Here is a 16,162-nt window from a genome sequence, read left to right on the forward strand (position 1 = left end):
ATTAAACTGCATCTGCGTTCCTGGGTTTCCTGCCTTACCTTTGGCTGGGCTTCTTGCCTCCTCTTTAATAGTTAAATTTATGAAATCTGAAGATGAGTGAGTTCCAACTATGTGCCCTTGCTTTTGCCCATCTTCGATCCTTCCACCCACATCCCATTTCACAGAAAGGGTAGGAAGTTACCATTGGAGACACAACCAGAAGATGCCACCTCATTTTCAGTGAGCTCTCAATTCACAGGGATTCCCAAACCTTCCCATCCCTCTCACAATCACCTAACACGTGTGTGAATGGGGTTGTGTGTACACCCACACTCAAGCAAGTTTAATGTGTATTTATAGAAATGTGTTTCATGGATCCAAAGCTGAAAGGTGCCTATCTATGAACCAAACAGGGTGTGAGCATCATCTATGAATGACAAATACTAGCTTCCCAGCAGGGACAGCTCTGTGGGAGAGCAGAGAAGCCATCAAGACAATGTACAGAAACTTTCAATTACATTCAGCCAAGTTTCCATCTCATAAGCTGGTTGTAGTCATATGATGTTTTTATGCTGGGTTTTATAAGTGTTCATCTTTCATAATATATTCTTTTTTAAGATATAGTAACATTTCCTGGTACTCCCATTTCTTGCCATCCACACTCTTGCAACACCACACACACACACACACACACACACACACACGCATGCACGCACACACACACACACACACACACACACACACACACACTCACGCATGCACGCACGCACGCAACCAAAGGCACATTCAATCTCTGGCAACTAAACAGCTTAGATATACCCTCTCCCAAACCCGAACACTCCCTTACAGGCACGCATTTAAACAAACACATACACGCTGCCTGGCAGCCCAGCCTCTGGCCACCATCTCTCCTTCCTTCAAGGGTAACAAAGCTGCACAGAGGGACCTGAAACCCTTGGGCATTGGAGTAACACCAGTTGAGCAATGGGGTCACCCGGAACTTGGCAGAGTGGGGAAGTCTGGGACCTTCTCTCCGAAGCAGTCCTAGCTTCCCATAGAAGCTACCCTTGGCCAGAATGTGGAAGAAGTGCTCTTGCCACTGGCTCATCTGGGAAGGGACAGAGTTAAGAAGTCTCCAGGTTTTCACAGCTTGGGTGGGAAGCAGTAAATGTGTGGGAAACAACCTCCTCAGAAACCATAGCAACACCCACTTGGCGGCTCTGGATTGGACCTTGACCAGACATTTATTAAGCAGCCTCATGAGCTGTGGTCTCCAGAAGAACAATACCAAACTGATCAAATGTTAATAGCTTCAATCTGTTCCTGCACGAGGAGTCCCGCCCCCTCCCCCTCTAGACACACTGCTTTGCTGCCTCCAGCCTCAGCTGAGAACTGCCCTACCCCTGTTTCAGAGCCCAGTGCAAGGCCAGGACCATGAGACGCACACAGGTGAGTTAGGGCATGGGGATGGAAGGCCCTTGGGGCCTCAGCAAGGCCGCTCTTGGGTTGGACTGTCCAAGTAGAGATGTCCAAAACCATCTCCTGGAGCAGTTCTCACTCTGGCTAGCTATGTGTAAGAATTACCTGGTGAGCTTTAAAGGCGGCACCAGAGTCTGGATTCCACAATACTCAGTCCAATCAACTCGGAACCTCCAAGGGTGGAGCCTGAGTGTTTATCTGTTTAAAGCTCCCTAGACAACTCTAATATCTAGCTAAGAACCACACAATAATTTCTTCCCACTGTTGGATGGGAGAGTCCAGAGAGGGCCAGGGGCTAGCCTAATGTCACAGAGCTGGTGATTCAGTGCTTATAATAGAACCCTGACACTTTCACTCCTAGCTTATCTGGGCTACAGAACTCTAGACAAATATGCAATGATCTCTTTGTATGTGTGTCTGTCGTCTCTGTCTCTCTCTCTCTCTCTCTCTCTCTGTCTCTCTCTCTCTCTCTCTCTCTCTCTCTCTCTCTCTCTCTCTCTCTCTCTCTCTCCTTGATTCATCTGGAGTCCTACTTGAAATAAAATGGATCCAAGGAGAGTCTAAGAAATGGCCACACTCACAATGATTCCAAGCATCCACCACAGTTGTCAGATTGACTGTGGCTCACTATGTGTCTCCTTAGCCAGATTCCCAAGTTCCCCTCTCCCCAAGGTAAAACCTGGGAGACTTCTTCACCTCTTCAGGCCCCATCACCGCTCCTGTGTGATGTCCAAGCCAGAGGAGTTTGCCTCCTAAGGACAGAGTATCATCCTGAGGAAACAAAATCCGCCCACTCCCCTGTCCTCATTCTCATCTTCTCTCCATTGACATGCTTCAGGGGAGTAGGGCATGCTAGTAGACAGCTGTAGACCCAGCACTCAGGATGCAAATGCAAGAGGATCAGTCCAAGGCAAGCCTTGGCTGCTCATTGAGTTTTCAGCCAGCCTAGGCTATATAGAATCCTGCCTCAAAAACAAATAACATAAAAACCTCAACAGCACCTCTTAACCAGTTTTCCCCAATAGATCCACCCCACCATCCTCTCTAGGGTACACACCTACATTGTAACCTCAGCCAAAGCCTCACAGGCAGGCCATTGTCAGCAGGTCCAGAGCACTAAGAAGCTTACCCATTGCACAGGGACCACAACTCACATTCTGGGCCAGGACAGGGACTCCAAGAGGTTTAGAAGCAGAAGTCACATTCCTGTTGACAGACCATTCATATCACCACTACTGTGAAAGAGACAACGAAAAGTCCTAAGAGATTATAGGGTAGAGACACAGTAACCTACTCATGGAGATTTCAGGAGTGGACTCTTCTGAGCAAAGGATGGGCTATATGATCTGTTATCTGAAGGAAGAGGAGAAGCTGCAAAAAAAAGAGAGGAAGAATCCAGACATGGGGGGTCCACAGAATGCCCAAATGTTATCGGCAGTGAACGGCTGGTCAGTGAACAGGAGGACAAAATGAGGCAGGAAGAAGATCACATGAGACCCTGAAGATCATGGGAAAGGTCCCTGGTTCCATCTTTGGATTTTAGTGGATGACTAAGCAATCCAACATGCACAGGATGAAGAGTTTCCCAAGATACAGGACTTCTAGTGCTGGGATGCTAAGGGAAGAAGTGATGAAGAGAGGATGAAGGATGGAGCCATGCATCCGAGCTGGTCTATTGTTGTGACATGGTACCACTCTTTAGAAGGTACTAGTATGGAAGAGAGATTCAGTAGCTGAGTTTGGGACATTAGGGAAGTAGCCAAGTGGAGATGTGAGGTAGGCCCTTTCCTCTAGATCCCTCCAACAGACTTAGATTTGGGAACCATCGGCACAGAGAGGGTAATAGAATGACGGGGGTGGATTACACAACCTAGAGAGAGTGCAGAAAACAAAAACCTACTGAATGGCCTACACCCCACCCTGAAGGAATCCCAGTGCACCAAGATCTAGAAACTAAGGTTAAAAAAAAAAAAAAAAAAAAAAAAAAAACAAAGGGACTCAGAAACAGTAGTCATGACTACAGGGTTTTCAAGCATGGAAATCACGTGGCTGGCAGGATAGACTCACCCACCATGACCAATGACAGTGAGGCATCAGATCTAACAACTAGGAAATGCCTACTAAGTTGGGCATGTAGAGGTCGTGATATCGTTGGGAAGTAGTGAGAGTAGAGGTAGATGGGAGAGGGAGTGGGAGGAAAGCAAACGGAATCTGTGCACGGGAAGAAAAGACACTGGAGAAATTTGGTTGGAAAGAACATTGATGGGGTGGCAGCCAGGGACAGGGACAAGGAGGACTGACTCTAAGGTCACAGATCTGAGCAAAGTTCATCACGATGGGGAGGGCCCGGTGGAGAGGCAGAATCCAGGGACACAGGAAAAGAGCTATTCACCACTCCCACAATGCACTGCAGTGTGGGTACACACTCCACCCAAACAAACACTCCAAGTATTCCTTGTGTCGTAGGTACTTTCCCTTTGACCGCAATGAGGATGCCCTCACTGTGATCAAAGCGTGACCTTGAGAAGCCTTTCCTCCCCATCTTCACACAGCCAGGCACAAACATCTCACCATGGCATCTAAATAGGACTGATTTCCATGTTATCTCTACCACTGAAAGAGGAAGCAAGAAGCAAACTCATGTCAAATCACACACACACACACACACACACACACACACACACCATACACACACACACACACACACACACACACACACACACACACACACTGGTTCTCAGGGCACATGTGTGGAATGAAGAAATGAATGAATTATGTAACTAATGAATAACAATGAACCTGGAAATGCCCGTGAGCTTCACGAGTTCCTCTGGGCTGGTATGAGATGTGCCCTCTGTTCCCCAACAGGCAGGGCCCACAGAGCTCTCGATATCTGCCATCCCTGGAAGGGGGCAGGCTACAGGAGGCAGGGTGGGGTGGACTTCGTATGGAGATCACATTCTTCCTTTCCATTGTTCCTACGGAGTTCCAAAGAAAAATAGAACATCCACTAAGGCCTGTGTGTTCACCTTCTCTTCTCCCCCAGCAGGGATCGAACAGATGGGCGTAATTTATGCCCACACCCTTCCTTAGCAGCCCTGGCACTCAGGAGAGGGGTGCAAGGGCAGAGTCCCACCCAGGTTCCAAAAACTTCTCTCAGCATCTAGGCAAGAGAGCCACAGCAGGGCAGCAGGGTAGGGCAGGGAGCAGGAGAGGACAGGAAAGGAGGAGGAAGCGAGGAGGAGAGGAGGAGGAGGAGGAGGAGGAGGAGGAGAGAGAAGGGAACCACCACTGGGAAGTGTTCTTGGCATCCAGTCCATGTGTCAGCTCTGGACATGCCTTATTTTGTGGTTCCACAAGGAAGAGTGGTTTTCTGTTGTATGTGACAGAGTCACATACGCCCCAGGCAGGCTCAGACTCACTAGATAAGCAAAGGTGACCTTGAATCCTTGATCCTCCTGCCTGTGCCTCCCAAGTGCTGGGATTGCAGGTATGTACAACCACACCTGGCCCTAGAAGCAGACCCTTGCACCTGCTGCAGAAATTAGGCTACTCAGGTCCAGAGAGAAGATGAATCTTCTCTGAGATCACCCAGCTATGAGTGGCTACAGAGCCAGAGTTCCAGTCCATGTCTGTCTGGTTCCAGAAATCATGCCCAGTGCATCAGCCCCCGCTGTAAAATGAGGTCACATCTCCACTTGGCCCTTCACCTCCCTCCCACCAGTCATCTGGTATGAGAAATAGAAGGGACCTTATGGTCCAGGACCCTCTACTGCGGGCACACTAATGTCAACGCTGTAGAAAACAGGCACAGGGCTCCAGAAGACAGTGCCGGGTAGGAATATGACGAGGTGCCTCGGAAACAGACACGGAGCAGCATCCTGTCAGATGAGCGTTTTCTGTGACTTCATTTGGAATCAGTCCTCTGCAGGTGGCACAAACCGATCCCCAAGGCTGGAAGAAGAGCTGAAGGTGACATTCTGAAGAAGACCGAGCTCCAGGTCACCAAAACGTGTGCCCAGCAGCCACTTGCCCCATCAGTCAGTGGCCATTAAAGTAATTGCTCCAGAGTTAGGGTTAGTGTGACAGAAGTCAGGTCCTCCGAATGCTCTTATATCCCACCATTTCCTCCCTGTCTTATTGATGTCACCTGCCTATGGGATGCGACATTTCTCACCCACGCTGTAAAGACTATTTTGACCATGGCCCTGAAACAGAGCATGTGGGAGACTTCATCACTCAGATGTCACCAGAGCCCATTGCAGGGCCCGACACCCAGTCATTGCTTAGTCAAACATATTTCTAATAGCTATCCATATTGAATTCAGTAACCGTGCAGGCCCCAGATAAGAAGAAGCCAGACCTGTTCATATGCTGACAGTAATCCACAAGACAAATGCTATTAATATCTACAATGTACAGGTGAGCCAGGGAAACCTAGGAGGCCCAGAGAAGGGGACTCTCGGAAGGAGAAGCAGGCAAGACTCAAACGCTGGTATTAGGATCCAAAACTAACCAAGACTCTGAACCAGGTGCATGCAAGCTGTAGCCTGTGGGCTAGAGCCTGTCTGCCACCTATTTCATGAATAGTTTTCCTGAAACATGGCCACCGCGGTTCACTTTCATTAGATGTGGCACAGTGGCATTATACTGCACAATGGCCAAGCTGAGTGGCTACAACAGAAACAAGGGAGTCTCACCGGGTGTTTATTACTAGCCTTGCCCAGAAAGTGTCCACAGCCTGGAAGGGTAGGTCACCTCTATAATCAGAGCACCCAGAAGGTGGAGGCAGGAAGACTGCCCTAAGTTCAAGGCCAGCTTCGGGTACAGAGTAAGACAGTGTCAAAATGAAAGGAGGGGACCGGCAGGATGGCTCAGAGGTTAAAAGTGCTGCCAAAAGACTAAAAGTATCTGCTCGAACCTCTTAGAGTATCCGCTCGACCTCTTAGAGTATCCGCTTGACCTCTTAGAGTATCTGCTCCACCTCTTAGGGTATCCGCTCGGGCTCTTAGGGTATCCGCTCGACCTCTTAGGGTATCCACATGACCTCTTAGGGTATCCGCTCGGCCTCTTAGCTCCATGACGTAGAAAGAGTAAACGGGTTCCCGAAATGTTGAAAGTTGACCTCTGACCTCCAAAGGAGCATATGACACATGCATGTACCCACAAATATACGGAAAATGAATAAATAAATGCATTCATTAAAGCTTTTAAAGAAGAAAGGGGTGGGGTGGAATGGAAGAAGGAAGGAAGGAAGGAAGGAAGGAAGGAAGGAAGGAAGGAAGGAAGGAAGGAAGGAAGGAAGGAGGGAAGGACATTGTCCACACTTGCTCTTAGCCACAATTCTAAATTGCCCTAAGTTCACTGCTTTCCACAGTAGGGAAAGCACCATTTTTTTTAACATATATACAAAAGACACATGGCATTCTAGAGAGGAACTTGGTGGCTTTATCGCTAAGTGGCCAGAGAAGTTATTTAAAAGGACATTAAGCTGAGATCTGAATGACAAGAAACCAGTCTTGAAGGAGTACCTAACGTGAAGGCCCTGGATGGTACCATGATCCAGAGAGGCACAGGAAGCCAGCATGATTGGGCCTGAGCATGGAGTATAGGTAAAAAAGATTCTGCCTTGGAGAAGTTCCAGAAAACAATTAGGTAAGTTCAGCGGGCCCAGAGAAGACCTGGATCCCCCCTCCCTTCCCTGGCAGGTCCCATTCCTGTGAGCAGTGAAGTTTGCTGTCACCGTAGACCTCCTGGGACTAGCATGGTCAGCAGTAATAACAGACGTAATGGAAAAGCCCTTGGCAACACGAAGGGCAGCCCCAAAGCAGATGGCTGCCCCTGACATGTGTACTGAAGTGAGCTAGAAGGTTCGTGGCACTAGAGAGCTGTAGGGCCTGGGAGCCAGCAGCAAGGCAGCAGCTCAGGCCAGAGAACCCTGGCACTCCCTCCCAGCCAGGCTGAGTCATCATTCAGCCTTTCTGGGCCTGGGAGCCTCTTCTTCACATGGCCCATAGAAAAGGTGGCTGGGAATGGGAGGCCCTGAGGACCTGGAGTAAAGCACCAAAAAACGTCCATGTGGATGGTGACCTAATTTGCCAGGCAAACATGAACAGGAGGCAATGAGCTGAACAGAAGACCTGGGAGGGGAGGCAGTGGTAACGTGGGTGCACTGATAGAGGGGATCAGGAAGCAAAAGAAGGAATGCCTGGGTGATGTGACAAAACAGGTTTCTAACTGTCCTTCACGGGGCTCCTTCCTCTTTTCCTTAATGCTAAGCAGCTGTTCCTGTGGCTGGCTTGTCCCCTCTGGAAGGATTGGGAAAAAAAAAAAAAAAAAAAAAAAAACGAGTGAATGGTGCCAGATAAAAGACCTGCAGCCCAGCAGGCCAGGCTGGCTGTGTGATAGCATCACTTATTAACCAGGTTAATCTCCCGTCTCTCAAACAGAATACCACCTCCCACAAAACTCACTTCAAAAGTTATAAGGACCAGGAATCATTATGAGCAGAGAGCAGGGGAGCTAACACTTGAAAAGAAGGGAACTTCGGTCATCAGACTCAGCGGTGAGTGCCTCTGCCTGCTGAGCCATCTCATTGGCCCAAAGGCTATTGCTTTATATAATTAATACAAGCTAGCAATTATTTAAAGCGCATGATGTGAAAGCCTCAGGTTTTATATGGCAGACAAATGTGGGTTCGAATCCAAGCTATTCCTACTCAGATTTCCTTCAATTGGGGGCTGGGCATATAGCTTAGTGGTAGAATGCTTACCTGGTGTGTGTGAGGCCCTGAGCTCCATCTTCGGCACTGAATGAAGAACACAAAACACACAAACTTGAATTGAGGCTGATAATACTAGTAGGTAGGAGGCTGAGGCGGGGGATCATGTGTTTGAGGCCAGCCTGGACTATAGAGCAAAATGTTGTCTGAAAGAAAGAAAGAAAGAAAGAAAGAAAGAAAGAAAGAAAGAAAGAAAGAAAGAAAGAAAGAAAAAAAGAAAGAAAGAAAGAAAGAAAGAGGGAGGGAGGGAGGGAGGGAGGGAGGGAGGGAGGGAGGAGGGAAGGAGGAAGGAAGGAAGGAAGGAAGGAAGGAAGGAAGGAAGGAAGGAAGGAAGACAAAGGCAAAATTAAAATAGCAATAAAAGTTAGTCTTTTGGGCCTGAGGAAAGAGTTCACATCTATGGTGCTGATTCAAACTGCCCTCCAGTCTGGGACTTCGCTTCTCTCGGGAACCCCTATATTAATTGAGAATATCACAACCCAGGGGAGATTACTGCCTTGCTTGCTGCCATGTCCAGTCGTGTGAGGTTCTAACCAATGAGACACAGTTAGGAAAGGTATATAGAACATCTAGGAAAGGTGTTTCAAGTGTGTTCGGGAGAAGTGTGAAAGGGATTCCTGCTTTCTGGGGTGCAGATACCATGGCTGGACCTCAAGCAAGCATCTTGGAGCATGGGATGACCTTGCGCATAGCAGCACAACCCTAGAAACCTGAACCCTTGACACTACATCACCCACTAATCCCAGAGCAGATTGCTTCTGGCTAGAAGATGGGGTGAGGATGAGGAGGAGCGCTTCTCCAGCTAATATAAATAACTTTGGTTAAGAATTTGGATGGTGTGATTTTCAAATGTTGCTGAAATGGATCCAATCCTTAGTGGCCAGATTTCAGCCCATGAGGTTTGCCTTCTTCTCAGTTTCCTACTACCTCAAGACTTGTCACTCTGGCACTGCCTCCCATACCTCCAGCCCCTCTTCCTTCAGTTCTGCTTCTCCTTCAGTGAGGTCACATGTCCTACAGGATGCTCTCAGGGTTCACTCACGGTTAGGTGGCTGGAAAGTCAGAAGCAGAAACAGCTTGATCCATGCAAGAGGATGAATAGGTTTCCAAGGGCAGGCCCAAGTATGTCTATGGACTAAGTCTAGCTGGGTGAATGAATACCAGTACCCTCAAAAGAAATCCATGTTTGCTTGTCCAGTGTGTGGCTGATGGGATGCTGCCTCCAGTGGACACTATGTCCTTGACGATAGGCCTGAGAAAAGAAGAGACCCATCCTGAAGAAACAGGATCCTGTATTCAAATGAGGACAATGCAGGAGAAGGATTCACTCACTTAGCAAACACTTATTGAGATTTACTGTGTAGCTGGCATGAAAGAACAGCCAGTGGATAGGAGAGGACCAGACTGGGAACTGGTCCTTTGTCTGCCTACATAGCAGGCAAATACGTATCCTTGTCCCAGCAGTCCCCAAGGAGTCCAGCATCCCCATCCCAAATTCATCTAGATACTTCAGTCCTATCAGAGGCAGGGTCACAGGGCTCACAGATGGACTTGAATGTTGTAAAGCTAGCCACAGGCAGGCAGCGGTCAGCAATAGTTGACAACGACCCGAGGTTTCCTGCGTAGTCATCAAGGGTGGGTCCTGATTACGAGGCCACTCTTCTCCTGAGCCCAGTATGGTTATCGTTAACACAGCATCAGGCCAGGAGAGAAGCCCAGAGAAAGGGCACTTGCCCGAGAAGTCAGAGGCCTTGAGTTTGGCTACCAGCGCTAGCTCTGAGAAGAAACGCTGATCGGCTCTCTGCATAGTGGTGTTACTTCCAACTAATGCTGCATGCTGTATGTTTCTGTAACATAGGAATTGCTACCATATTCATTTGGTGCTGGGAGGATAAGTGTTCTGTACGGGGGTAAAGAAAGGTAAAAATAAGGATGAGGAGAGATGGATGCTCTCTCTCATCCAGCTAACACCCTGGGACTCTGCCCTAACTATCCCTGAAAGGCCTTGTCTACTTATTCTTCCATATTTTCTTGGTTTTATCTTTTTTTTTTTTATTTTGAGATGGAGGTCTCACGTACCCCAGGCTGGCCTCAAACTAACTATGTAGCTTAAAATGATCTTGAACTACTGATCGTCTTGCCTCTGCCTCCCAAGTGTGAGATTACAGACATGTGCCACTGCGCCCAGTTTACGAGTGCTAGGAATTGAACTCACTAGGAATTGACCTTGTGCACACTAGACAAGTCACTTACCAACTATACTACATCTCCAGCCCATTTTTTTATCCTTTTAAAGCTGTGAGGAAACATGTACAACATGCCCCACTCATTCTGGGCCTGGGCTCCCTATTCAGTAAGTACAGGGTGGTCCACATGGATCCAGTAATTCTGTCTCCATCGAGAGAGGCCCATCCAGTTCCAAAGTGAAGGGCGGCCTGCACTTCCATTCAGGGGGTGCAGTAGCCTGCTTTTACACACAGTGCGTTTAGCAGCCAATAATCTCAGGTGACCGGGCTGTCCGCACTTTACCAGCTAGGCAGAGCACTCAGCCCCGACCAGGCCAGACCAGGTGTGGAACACAGGCAGCAGGAAGGGCATGGGCGATCAAGGCCTGAATTCCAGCCTTACTCACCCATTGCAGCCAATCCCGGAGCCAACTGTGTCTGGGAGCCTTGTTAAGTCTGTTTTATAACGTTCTTTTGACAAGTGAGGCCTTTAAAACATGTTTCCTCATTGTGTGAGGGTGAAGTTCAGTCCAAACATTTGTCTGCAGACGACACCATGAGGTGGACGATAGCCAGGAGACCTTCATAAACTCCGCTCACACCCTTGTGCCCCTGGCAGGACGTGCTTGTTCAAGAAACCCTGTTAGTGGTGCTGTTAGGAATAAGAACCTAATACAAAGAGTGGATGTAACCCACTGTCCCCCAAAGCCCTGGGCTGTCTCTACCTTATGCAGCTTTAACCTCAAAAATCCAGTGTTAGCATCTAAGCTTTCTGAAAGGAAGATTAGAGTTGATGTACCACCCAGCTAGATGGGTTTAGTCAGTGTTCCGATTCTGACCCACCTGATACCAAGCCTACACTCATTGTCTTCCACCAGCCATCTGAAAATAAATGTGTGTGTGTGTGTGTGTGTGTGTGTGTGTGTGTGTGTGTGTGTGTGTGTGTTCACATGTTCATGTGTGGGAGTGAATGTGGAGGCCAGACGACAACTATGGGTGCCATTCCTCAGGTACTCCCCACCTTATTTTTTCACGACAAGGTCTCTCATTGGCCTGCAACTCACCAATTTGGCTAGATGACCAGCGAGCCCCATACATTTACCTATCTGTCTCCCCAGCACCGGGATTACAGTGTGTAGCACCAAAGGTGGCTTTTTTACATGAATTCTAGGGTTTAAACTCAGGTCCTTGTGCTTATAAATCAAGCATTTTCCCAAATGAGCTATCTCTCCGACCCTTCGACCCATGTATAAAGGCTGGCGTAAGCACATTCTCTCTAAAGCTCCAAAGGATATCTATCAGTCCCTTACACTGCAGAGTCTCATCTTGGAACTGCATGTGATTAAGGGAGCTAGATCAGGGTCAAATGGAAACTTCTAGGGGTACTCACCTTGTGATAACTGGACAACAAGCGTTAAAACCTTGCTTGTGATGTTCCTTTAGGACAGATCAGGTGACCTAGGTCCCCTCATGCTCCTGAGGCCTGCTGGAGTTCACATAGTCTGAAAGGAAAGCAGCATCAAGGTCAAGGGGAAATCCACCTCCCCATGACCTCCAGTGGGGAGATTCCTTGAGCACACCTGACTCAGGGTGTTAGTTACTTCTCTAGCTGCTGTGAACCTGACAAAGAACACTTAAAGGAAGAAGGGCTCATTGGCTCACAGTTTGAGGATGCTGTCCATCACCGAGGGGAACGTGTGGGAGCAGGAGTATTAGGCAGGTGTTCACACTGTGTCTGTAGTCGGGAGGCAGAGCGTGGCGAACACTGATGCTCAGCTCACCTTCTCCTCTCTGTAGAGTCAGGGTCCCTGGCCCATGGAATGATGTTGCCCACAGTTAAAATGGGTCTTCCTACCTCAACTAACTCAGTCTAGGAATCTCTCCCAGACATGCAGGTGACAAGCTGACAACAATATTAACCATCACTTGGAATCAATGCCTGCCTTAGAGGGTGAAAGTCAGGCTTCTCGGAGCAAAACATAGATGTTTCACACACTGAGGAGTCCTCTCAGCAAGCATCTCTTGCCTAGTCTTCATCTCCTGCCTTTGGCCAGTACTCAGTCGTTTCTTGCCTATCCCCACATCTCTGGAGAAGAGCCCTATTGGCAAATCAAAATGCTAAGTTAGAAAGGGGTAGATACCAGTCACAGGTTCAATCTTCTTTATTTACCACAGACTGTTGTCCTGGGAGGTAAGGGGTTAAACATTTTCTATGTGTGCTTATTACATGTTGAGGCCAGAACTTCATGGATCTGCAACATTATATTATGCCAGAGATATGACAGGCCTGTAGCTCATCCCCCACTGACTGCTTGAAACACCAGCTGTCTTAGGGTTTTTATTGCCAGGAAGATACACCATGACCACGGCAACTCTTATAAAGAAAAAATTCAGAGGTTCAGTCCATTATCATCATGATACGGAGCTTGGTGGCATGATAGGGAGTAGACATGGTACTGGAGAAATAGCTGAGAGTCCTACATCTTGCAGACAACAGGAAGTCGACTGAGACACTGAGTGGTATTCCAAGTATAAGAAATCTCAAAGCCCAGCCCCACAAGGACACACTTCCTCTAACAAGGCCATACCCACTCCAGCAAAGCCACACCTCCTAACAGTGCCACTCCCTATGAGATGATGGGGGCCAATTACATCCAAACTACCACACCAGCCCAAATGCATAACTCCAGGAACAGGGTGATCACGCCCTGCCAAAATAACCCACCCACACCTTATCTCACTTCTGACGAAGGAGGGTTTCCCTGGCATTGACCCACAACTTCTACCACTAGGCATGCATGTGCCCTGAAGACCCATGGAATCCATCTGCTTTCTCTTCCCAGGGTAGAAATTTTCCCAGGTTCTAGCCTCCCACTCCCTTCCTTCCTCTAGAGGAGTGGTTCTCAACCTTCCTAATCCTTCCTGAATCTTTAATATAGTTCCTCATGTTGTAGTGACTCCAACCATAAAATTATTTTTGTTGCTACTTAATTGTAATTTTGCCACTGTTATGAATCATAATGTAAATATCTGTATTTTCTGGTGGTCTTAGGTGACCCTGTGAAAGGGATGGTCAACATCCCCAGGAGGTCATGGCCCCCAGGTTGAGAACTACTGCTCTAGATACAATTCTAGCTTCTTCTGAGCCCAAGACTTCAGGGTCCCTTCTAGCTTGATCATCTATTCCCATTTCTGTCACCTCTAGAGCAATGGGCAGAATTTCTGTTTGCCTCCAACAAGCATAAATTACAAGTTAGACTCTCGGAACCAGAGGTCCTTAGAGACCATGTAGGGATGTCTACCTTACAGAGGAGATGTGTAATCATGTACGCAAGTGCTCTGATGCCCAGGAGAACACAACCACATTTGTTCACAACAATAAACAATATCATCATTGTTGTTCTTGTTTTCACAGGATGAACTCATGGTAGACTTCCTTGGTCTAGGAATTTTGATCAATGATGTCAATATTAATCTTGGAAGTCCTCCTGGTAAACAAGTCAGTAAAAAAAAAAATTTAAATAATAGATAAATAAAGGAAATCCTTAGAAACAGCAAGTGCAGTAGTGGTTTCCAGAGGCTGGAGGGAGGAGAGAAGGAAGAGTGATTGCTAGTGGGTTTAAGGCTTCCTTGGGGGCTGTTAAAATGTTCTGAAACTCGAGCTCAGTGATGGTTGTGTAACTCTGCGAATGTGCTAAAGACCACGGAAGTGTGGGTTTGCAAAGGATGATCGTATGGTGTGTGAATTGTAAGTCAATAAATCTACAATTTCTGAAAAGTCAAGGGATCCGGTCAAGTATCCCCAACTTTCTTCAGCTCCATCGCCTATTCTCAGTCTTTGGCTCAACAGGGAGCGGCAGCTGCTGCTAAAGAACCCTTGAAGAATCTGTCTTGGACTCTCTAAACCTCTTATTCCAAGAAGTATATTTTCAGCATTCTAAAAACAAAACAAAACACACACACAACCAGACAAACAGATAAACACCCCACAGCTTGTTTGTAGTTAAAGATGTAAACCCCCAGGCTGACACTTGAAAGCACTTAGAGTCAGCACCATAAGCAATTACCTTCCCCAGCCTTCCCGAGATCTCTAGGGTAGTGGTTCTCAAGCTTCAGCATCCATCAGCATCACCTTGAAGGCCTGTTAGGACAGATTGCTGGGCTCCACCTTCCGAGATTCTGGTTCAAAGGGCCAAGCTTCCAGGTGAATGCCTGCAGAGGGGTATGGGAACCACTCTCCACACTTGGCCAAACACTGCTAGAAGGAAGTATTTACCCATTTTACAAATGGGGAAACTGACCCTTAGAACGATTCAATAAATAACCTAGATCACATGATGTTGCAGGCACTGCTGAAAGAGAGCCCAGCTTCATCTTTCAGATCTCTTTCCTCTTGCTGCTCTTAGAAGCCAGAAACACTCATCACCCTTTTCAACTCTTTCTTTCTTTCTTTCTTTCTTTCTTCCTTTCTTTCTTTCTTTCCTTTCCTTCCTTCCTCTCTCTTCTCTTCTTTCTTCCTTTCCTTCCTTCCTTCCTTCCTTTCCTCTCTCTCTTTTCTTTCTTTCTTTCTTTTGTACTTCCTTCCTTTCATTCTTCTCTCTCTCTCTCTCTCTCTCTCTCTCTCTCTCTCTCTCTCTCTCTTTCAGCTTGGCTGGGCATGCGATTCCAGTTGGTAGGCTATTTTACTTCAGATGCAGACCTGATGCTAAGTGTGCCCCTCCTTCCCTGCCAGCAACATGTTAGAGATACAGCAGTCAGCCTTCATTGTCAATGTGGCTGGATTTAGGAGACATATCTCTGGGCATGTCTGTGAGAGTGTTTCCACAGAGGTTTGACTGAAGAGGGCAGACCCACCCTGCATGTGGGCATTATCTCAAAGAATACAGTCTCAGACAATAAAAAGGAAAAGGAGGAAGCCACCAGGGTTCCCAAATCATGATTGATTCTACGCCCTCAAACTTGGATCCAAGATGAATTCTTCCTCTTTATTTTTTTTGGGGGAGGAGAGGAGGGGTCAGGAATTTCAACCTTGCAAAGGACTTCTTGCTATACATGAAAAAATCAAGCCCTATTGGTTCGCATGCCAGTCAATCATTCTGCTGGCAGGTGGATAGATGGATGGAAGATCTGTATGAGGACCAAGTTTTATGCCTAAGTCTATCTAACCTCAGGCTTTTCTTTTTTCTTTCTTTTTTTTTTTTTCAAAGTATAGCATGTATATCTACGAAGTTTTCTACATCCAATTTTTTGAAACCGTACAGCCACTGGAAACAGAATTTTGGACTGTGAAGTAGTCAGCACTTCCTAGCAAATCTCTTAACTTCCTTGTAATTGTGCGCCCCCCCCAACAGCCCCCCCAAAAGGGAAGTGGCTTGAGTAATTAGCCTCAATCTCAAGCAAGGGAATTGGGTGTGGTTGAATCTAACCAATGTCCTGTGAGTGACCCAGGCAAGCATATGTTTTTAGCCAGAACTTCTCTACTCAAAGCATGGTGTGCCACCATCACCACCAGCAGTGACAGCACCTGGGAGCTGGTTAGATGCGCAGAATCTTCCATCCATCCCATCCCATCCTGGTCCACATGAATCAAAATCTGCCCACTAACAAGATCCTCAGGGGCTTCATTTGCTCGTTAAAGTTGAGAAGTGGTGTTCTAGTTCAGTGGTGTTCTAGTTCTAGGACTGGGTGAGCATTAAAA

The 16,162-nt window shown here is 47.4% G+C and overlaps 1 long non-coding RNA gene across 1 annotated transcript; it reads right to left on the reverse strand.

Annotated features, from left to right (window-relative positions):
- Positions 1-8,555: 8,555 nt before the first annotated feature.
- Positions 8,556-14,880, reverse strand: LOC119087409. Its single transcript, XR_005090843.1, has 3 exons — positions 14,532-14,880; positions 11,855-11,966; positions 8,556-9,491 (listed from the first exon to the last, which is right to left on the reverse strand). It is a non-coding gene; the product is annotated as an uncharacterized LOC119087409 (long non-coding RNA).
- Between the last annotated feature and the right edge of the window lie 1,282 nt (positions 14,881-16,162).

Source organism: Peromyscus leucopus, chromosome 2, assembly GCF_004664715.2.
Source record: "Peromyscus leucopus breed LL Stock chromosome 2, UCI_PerLeu_2.1, whole genome shotgun sequence".
NCBI lineage: Eukaryota > Metazoa > Chordata > Mammalia > Rodentia > Cricetidae > Peromyscus > Peromyscus leucopus.